Genomic DNA, 7,787 nt, shown 5'->3' with positions numbered 1-7,787 from the left:
AGTGGAACAAAGACCTCAACATAAATCCAGATACACTGAACCTGATAGGAGAGAACGTAGAAAGTAGTCTTGAATGCATTGGCACAGGAGACCACTTCCACCAGTAGCACAGACACTGAGATTGACAATAAAGAGGACCTCTGGAAACTGAAAAGCTTCTGTAAGGCAAAGGACACTGTCAATAACACAAAATGGCAGCCTACAGAATGGGAAAAGATTGTCACCAACCTCACATCTGATAAAGAACTCAAGAAACCAGACATCAAAATACCAAATAATCCAATCAAGAAGTGTGGTACACATCTAAACAGAGAATTCTCAACAGATTAATCTCAAATGGCCGAAATACACTTAAAGAACTGTTCAACATCCTTAGTCAACAAGGAAATGTAAATCAAAACGACTCTGAGATACCATCTTACCTCTGTTGGAATGGCTAAGCTCAAAAACACTGATGACAGCTTATATTGGAGAGGATGTGGAACAAGGTAAACACTTCACTACTGCTGGTAGGAGTGCAAACTGGTACAGTCACTTTGGAAATCAATACGACAGTTTCTCAGAAAAATGGGAATCAATCTACCTCAAGACCCAGCACCACCACTCTTGGGCATATACCCAAAGAATACTCAATTATACCACAAGGACACTTGCTCAACTATGTTCACAGCACCATTATTTGTAATAGCCAGAACCTGGAAACAACTTAAATGCCCCTCAACCCAAGAACGGTACATTTATACAATGGAGTACTACTCAGCCATAAAAAACAATGACATCATGAAATTTACAGGCAAATGGATGGAACTAGAAAAAATCATTCTGAGTGAGATAACTCAGACCCAGAAAGACAAACTTGGTATGTACTCACTCATAAGTGGATATTAGGAGTAAAGTGTGGGATAACCAACCTATAATTCACAGCCCCAGAGAGGTTAGATAACAAAGGGGGCCCAAAGAGGGATGCATGGATTTCCCTGGGAAGGGAAAATAGAAGAGATCTCCTAGGGAAATAGAAGAGATCTCCTGGGTAAACTGGGGGTGGGGTGGGAGGGCGAGGGATGGAAACTTGAGGGAGCAGGTTGGGCACACTGGGCATGGAAGGCAGGTTGGGGGTGAGACAGAGGGGTAGAGTAAGGAAAGAAAAGTCTTGATGGGGGGTATTTCAGAGTTAAGGGGAAACCTGGTGCCAAGGAAATTCTCAGGAATCCACAAGGATGACCCCAGTTAAGACTCCTAGCAATAGTGGAGAGGGTGCCTGAACTGGCCATCTCCTGTAATCAGATTGATGACTACCCTAATTTTCATCATAGACCCTTCATCCAGTAACTCATGGAAGCACATGCAGAGATCCACAACCAAGCACCAGGCCGAGCTCTGGGGGTCCTGTTGAAGAGAGGGAGGAGGGATTATATAAGCAAGGAAGGTCAAGATAGTGACGGAGGAACCCACAGAGAGAGCTGACCTGAGCTCCTAGGAGCTCATGGACTCTGGACCAACAGTGAGGGAGCTTCCATGGGATCAATCTAGGCCCTCTGCATGTGTGTGACAGTTGTGTAGTTCAGTCTGTTTGAAAGGCTCCTAGCAGTGAGATCAGGACCTGTCCCTGGTGCTTAGCTGGCTTTGGGGGACCTGTTCCCCATGAAGGATTACCTTGCCTAGCCTTTATACAGGAGAAGGAGCATGGTCCTACCTTAACTTGATGGGCCATGCTTTGCTGTCCATGTAGGAAGCCTGCCCTTTCTAAATGGAGAGGGAGGAGAAGTGAATGGGGAGGGGGAGGATGGGAGTAGGGGGGACTGAAAGAGAGGAGAGAGGGGAAACTGTGGTCAGTAAGTAAAATAAATAAAAAATGGTAATTAAATAAAAAATTTAAAAATTAAAAAGCAAGCATTTCATGTAATAATCTATATGTTGTGGGGAAAAGGCTGTATTCCCTAGCAGTCTCCCACGCTGAGAAACATACCATAGAATAAGACTCCAGAGTAGAACTCTCCAGTAAGCAGAGACCTATGCACTGGAACCCAGGTTAGTGAGAGCTAACGTCAATTAGATCCTAATGGCCCCTACCCTCAGGCCTGCGCCCAAAGTTGTAGACTCCGGATAAGCCCTGGTGTCCAGTAAGACAAATAGCCCCAGTGAGTTGGGCTTCTATTCCAGATCACTGCACCTGTGGCAGGTTGCAGCCGTCTTAGACTACACGTCTACGCAGCAGTAGACACTGAAAAATCAACAGGGGTCTTGGTGCTGCCTAGCTCTGTGCCAGTCACAGCAGGCTATGGGCTCAGGGGATGATACCACCTTGCAGTGTTTCTGATCACAGGAATGGCATACAAGACTGGAGCTGGTCCCTCCACGATGATTCTGTCAGAAATCAGCATAATCACAGTGCTGGAGACTCTCTGTGACGGGGAGTGGCACATTTGGGCCTACCTAGGTAGCAGGAAATTGGTTGTTAGGATGGCTTATCTCTAAAGTGCTCCTGGAATTCATGTTGAATAGCCTATCAGTGGCAGATTTAAGGAAAATCTGAGCTTGGGTTGCCCTCTAGTGCCAAAATGGTAAAAACACACCGTAACAGACAGACAGGAAACCCAATGGTACCATCTAGTGCTGAAATTGCAGAAGTATCTTAGAGAAAGTAAGCAGCCTGTTAGAACTTAAGGGAAGATAGGCACATACAAAGGCAGATGGTAAAACATAACCTTTCATATGCAAATGACATTGAACGCCAGCAAGTATCCAGGCTTTTCAGGGAGTCAGGTATAGTAGCATACATTTGTAGTCTCGGTACTCAGGAGGCCGAGGCAGGAGCATCATAAATTCTAGGCCAGCCTGGACTGCAAATCATAGCAAGACCCTACGTCAGAAGACAAAGAGGAGGAAAAGGAGGAAGAGAAGGAGGAGGAAGCAGAAAACTCTCAGGGAACAAGGTTTCCACTTGTCAAAATGAGGCACGAGAAACTGAGAAACTGACAAGATGGTGAGCAGAATGGTGGAATTCTGGGAACGTAAAAGGAACTCGATGAGCTTCAAGAAAACGTTGAAAATGATCGACTATTTTGACAGAGAAACTTAACAGAACGAAGGAAAGGATTATCACAGAATTCCTTGATCTGAAAAATTAACTTAGTGGCATTTTAAAATGCTATAGGAGGAATCAGTAGCTGAATAGATTAAAACAAAATGTAGAATTAGTGAGTTCGAAGAGACAATGTGAAAATACACAGCAGAAGAGAGTGGAGATAAATTATTCCAAGCTTGTGAAACTTGAAGAGTGCCTTTAGAAGGACAAATATCCAGGTGTAATGGATAGTTCTGAGTGCCAAGTTAATGGAATGAAGAACCAACTAGGAGACATGTCTCTGGTGCACATGTGAGAGCATTTCCAGACAGCACTGGGAAGACTCCCTCTCAAGATGGACAGCCCCTTCCACAGACGGCCAAGCTATAGAGAAGTCTGAGGTGGGAAAGCAATGTTGGTTGCTGATCAGTATATCTCTCCCTCCTGCCTCCTCCCTTCTGCTCCCTCTCTCCACCTCTCCTCTCTCCTTTCCCTCCCCTCCCCTCCCCCTGCAGCTGCTGCCACTATCTTCAGGGACAGAAGTTTTGTTGGCCTTCCAAGTGTGGATTGCAGACCCACAGCTCCCCGAGAATCCTCAGGACCTTCAGCAGCAGATCGAGACCGCTCTGACACCAGCTTCATGGACTGAGTCACTATTGAGTTCCCAGTTTCCTCAGACATCCATTGTGGGACTACCCAAATCCTGATGTGAAAGCCATTCTAGTACACACAGACACACAGACACAGACACACACACAGACACACACACACACACACACACACACAAACACACACTCATGAACAGACATGCACAAAAACATTCTATCTGTTCTGCTCTTCTAGAGAACTCTACCTAGTATACCAGGTTATTGGGGTTCAAGAGGGACTTGAGAATGTCAAAGAGGTCAAAAGCTTATCTTAAAAGGTCGTAACAGAAAACGCCTTAAATCTAGAGAAGGATGCAAATATCCAGCTACAAAGGTCACCAGTGAAATTTAACCTAACCAAGTATACCCCACAACATAGTGAAATTATGCTCTCAGAGTTAAAAGATGGTACCAACATGAACAGGAGAAATTTCACAAGGTCCATCTCGTGATGAAGAGCTACAGGCAGTAAGTGGTTGCTCAGAAGAAAATCCAGTTTTATAAAGCATGAAGCCCCTGACACATGTTTATCCAATACAAGGTGGTCAGCCCTAAAAACGCATACATATGGTCAACTCTAAATGGACTCAGTAGGTTGTGTGTGTACATGTCTGTACATGTGTGTAAAACAATAATTAAAGAAAGGGTCATGGATATGAAAGGTACTGGGTGGCACAGAAGGAAGAAGAGAGGGGTAGAAATTATATAAATTATATAAATACTCGTGTAGAAAGTTCTCAAAAACCAAAAAATTTAAATTAAAAAACAATAAGGTCTCCTATTATTAGGGGATATGGAGTCTCACCTGGCCATGTCTTGTAGCCAGGTGAGGCTACCAGTAGTGGGACTAGCTTGCATTCAATTGAGTTGTTGGCCCAGGGGGTCCTGTGGAAATCTCCAAACAACCCAGGCTGTTGCTAAGACAAAAGCTTCCTTCCCAGCAGGGCCCCACAGCTGAGGACAACACCCACACACCTCATTAAGCATGGAGAAGTCCAGCTGGTGCCTACATAGAGCCCTCACCCCTACATCCTAGTCTCTTTGGTGTGGAAAGGTACCCTGCAGGCCACCAAAAGAGAAACATGAACAACAACCCACCACAAAACCTTTGATCTACAATGGTGCCTTGCCTGCCAAATATGCTAGGGCACTTTATAACAGAGACTGCTTTGGTAACCAAGAACCAGAAACTAGATAGCCCCAAGACGTAAGGTAAAACCAAATACAATTGGTCTTAAAGTATCAATAAAATGACTCCTAATGATATACATACAAGTGCATACAAGCATATAAAAGCTTTATTCATATATCAGTGCCTTATCCAGTCATCATCAAAGAGGCTTCCTCCAGCAGCAGATAAAAATAGATGCGGAGAGTATCTTTGTGGATTTCTGTGGGCCTCTCTAGCACTTTGCTTCTTCCTATTCTCATGTGGTCTTCCTTTACCATGGTCTCCTATTCCTTGCTCTCCCTCTCTGTTGTTGATCCAGCTGGGATCTCCCGCTCCCCCAAGCTCTTTCCCTTGGCCCTCGCCCTTCACTACCCCCACTCACAGCCTGAACTGACCTACTCTGGTGATGGGATGGCCAAACACCCTAATTGTCATGCTAGAAACCCCATCCAACTACTAAGGGATCTGGATGCAGAGATCCATGGCTAGGCCCCGGGTGGATCTCTGGGAGTCCAATTAGTGAGAATGAGGAGGGTTTATATGAGCGAGAATTGTTGAGATCAAGGTTGGATAAAACACAGGGACAAATAGCCAAACGAATGGAAACACATGAACTATGAACCAATGGCTGAGGGGTCACCACTGGATCAGGACCTCTGAATGGGTGAGACAGTTGATTGGCTTGATCTGTTTGGGAGGCATCCAGGCAGTGGGACCGGGTCCTGTGCTCATTGCATGAGTCGGCTGTTTGAAACCTGGGGCCTATGCAGGATCGCTTGGCTCGGCCTGGGAGGAGGGGACTGGACCTACCTGGACTGAGTCTACCAGGTTGATCTCAGTCTGCGCGGGGGAGGCTTTACTCTGGAGGAGGTGGGAATAGGGGATGGACTGGGGGGAAGGTGAAGGGGGCGGGAGGGGGGAGAACAAGGGAATCCGTGGCTAATATGTAGAACTGAATTGTATTGCAAGATAAAAATAAAAAAAATAGTTGCAGAGAACAACAACCAGACAATACTCAGAGAGAGAGAGAGAGAGAGAGAGAGAGAGAGAGAGAGAGAGAGAGAGAGAGAGAGAGAGAGAGTCCAAATGGGATGTCTCCATCAAGTCCTTCCCCTCAGAGCTCAGGGAATCCTGTGGAGATTATAAGAGCCAGAGGGGATGGAGGACACCAGGAGAACAAAGCCCTCTGAATCGACTAAGCAAGGCACAGGCAAGCTTATAGAAACCGAAGTAGTGAGCACAGGACCTACAATGGGTCTGGACCAGGTCCTCTGCATATATATTACATCTATTAGCTTAGCAGTTTTACAGGACTCCTGACAGTGAGAACAAGTGGGGTCTCTGACTCTTGTGCCTGCTCTTGGGATTCTTTTCTTGTGGTTGGATTGTCAAGTCCAACTTCAATAGGATAGTCTTTGCTTCATCTTATTGTATTTTATTTTGTCACGTTTGGTTGCTATCTCTTAGAAGCCTGTTCTTTTCTAGTGAGAGACATAAAGGGAGTGGGTCCGGAGGGGAGGGGAGGGGAGGGGGAACTGGGAGGAGTAGGAGAGGGACACTGTAATCAGGATATATTGTACAAGAAGATAATGTATTTTCAATATAAGAAAACTTTTAAAAAGCAGGAAAATAATCATAATAACAATAAGGGTGAAAGATGAAGAGAAAAATACTCAAAGCCACAAGAGAAACGAAACAACACATAATGATGTCCAGTCCATGCAGCAACACAGTCAGTAGAAAGTGGCATGAGATTTGCACAGGATGGAAGGACACAATATCCTGCCACTTGAGAATGCTGCATCCAAGAAGGCTCTTATTTTCTAAAGAAACAAAGGCGTGACAAAGACTTTTCCAGACAAACAGAAACCGAGAGAGAGCAAATCTCCACCATACCTGTTCTAGGAGAAATGCTACAAGAAGTTCTTCAAATTGAACCCGTGCCTGGTGTGGTGGCACACACCTGTAATCCCCAGTGCTGGGAGGTAGAGGTAAGACCATCAAGAGTTCAAGATCAGCCTCTGGCACATAGCAAGTGGGAAGGTCATCCTGGGCTATGTGAGACTCTGTATCAAAAAACAAACAAACACCAAAAAAAAAAAAACAACCAGAATGCAACATTAAAGAATAAGAAATAAAAATGGAGGTAAGAATGTTACTGGTAAGAATAATTATCCAAAAAAAAATTTAGAGTACTCTAAGGTTGTAATTGTGGTATGCAAAGAATAATAATGAAAACCAATTAAAAATAAATAAGTTAATATATTAAGCAATGAGCAATGCAGAAAGATGTTTGTTTTCATTTCTATTATATGCTATTCATATCATAGTTTTCCTTCTGAAAAACAAATCATTGAACACATTAGACCATTACTGGCTTGAAATTATAAATTTATTTAGTTTGCTGCATGTTCATGGAAAGGAACGCTGTAATCTAAACAATTTGGGGCTTTTGCCTTCTTCGGTGATTAAATTTTCTCTGAAGTGTCTATCCACTGTTACTCTTTTATTAAATAAACAATAAGTTCTTAACATAAAAAAATTAGTGAGTACGTTATCCACAGAAATAACAGAAATGCTGCAAAGTAGGCTCTGTCTCCTGGCTCAGTTAGGAATAAAACAAATTCTTTCTGTATTGCTTATTGTTTATCCCATTCAAGGCTAAACACTCCAGTTTCTCATTCTCTGCATCTTCAACAGTTGTGAGTCTCTGTGTTAATTGGCATCTTCCACCTAAAGAAGCTTCTCTCGTGAGGATTGAGAGATGAATGTGGATTAGAGCAAAATACATTATATGTATATATGAATATTAAAGATTTACCTTTTAAAAAGAGGACATGATGTTGGGGAGATGGAGTCAGAGACAACAAGAAATGTGAGAGGGGGGTGGTAGTGAATGGCTATG

The sequence above is a fragment of the Peromyscus californicus genome, unplaced genomic scaffold (assembly GCF_007827085.1).
Source record: "Peromyscus californicus insignis strain IS unplaced genomic scaffold, ASM782708v3 Scaffold_10__1_contigs__length_136768540, whole genome shotgun sequence".
NCBI lineage: Eukaryota > Metazoa > Chordata > Mammalia > Rodentia > Cricetidae > Peromyscus > Peromyscus californicus.
Note: the sequence above shows the minus strand (reverse complement) of the source record.